Source organism: Arachis duranensis, chromosome 6 (genome assembly GCF_000817695.3).
Source record: "Arachis duranensis cultivar V14167 chromosome 6, aradu.V14167.gnm2.J7QH, whole genome shotgun sequence".
Taxonomy (NCBI): Eukaryota; Viridiplantae; Streptophyta; class Magnoliopsida; order Fabales; family Fabaceae; genus Arachis; species Arachis duranensis.
In genome coordinates this window covers 71,402,740-71,403,362 of record NC_029777.3, presented here as the reverse complement: position 1 = coordinate 71,403,362, position 623 = coordinate 71,402,740, and positions in this window count along the sequence as shown.

Sequence of the window (623 nt, the reverse complement as noted above, 5' to 3'; positions counted from 1 at the left end):
AAGTTGAGGGACTTGAGCAAAATTCTGATAGGAGGCTGACAAAGGACTGCTGATGCTGTTGGAATCTGACCTCCCTGCACTCGAAATAGATTTTCTGGAGCTACAGAACTTCAAATGGCGCGCTTTCAATGGCGTTGGAAAGTAGACATTCATAGCTTTCCAGAAATATATAATTGTTCATACTTTATTTGGGAATTGATGACGTAAACTGGCGCTCAACGACAGTTCTATGTTGCTGTCTGGAGTCAAACGCTAGAAACACGTCACGACCCGGAGTTGAACGCCCAAAACACGTTACAACTTGGCGTTCAACTCCAAAAGAAGCCTCAGCTCGTGGATAGATCAAGCTCAGCCCAAACACACACCAAGTGGGTCCCGGAAGTGGATTTATGCATCAATTACTTACTTCTGAAACCCTAGTAGCTAGTTTATTATAAATAGAACTTTTTACTAGTGTATTATACATCTTTGGTCTCAGTTTTATTTTATTCTTCATCTGAGGAGACTATTGATCACGTTTTGGGGGGCTGGCCATTCGGCCATGCCTGAACCTTTCACTTATGTATTTTCAACGGTGGAGTTTCTACACACCGTAGATTAAGGGTGTGGAGCTCTGCTGTACC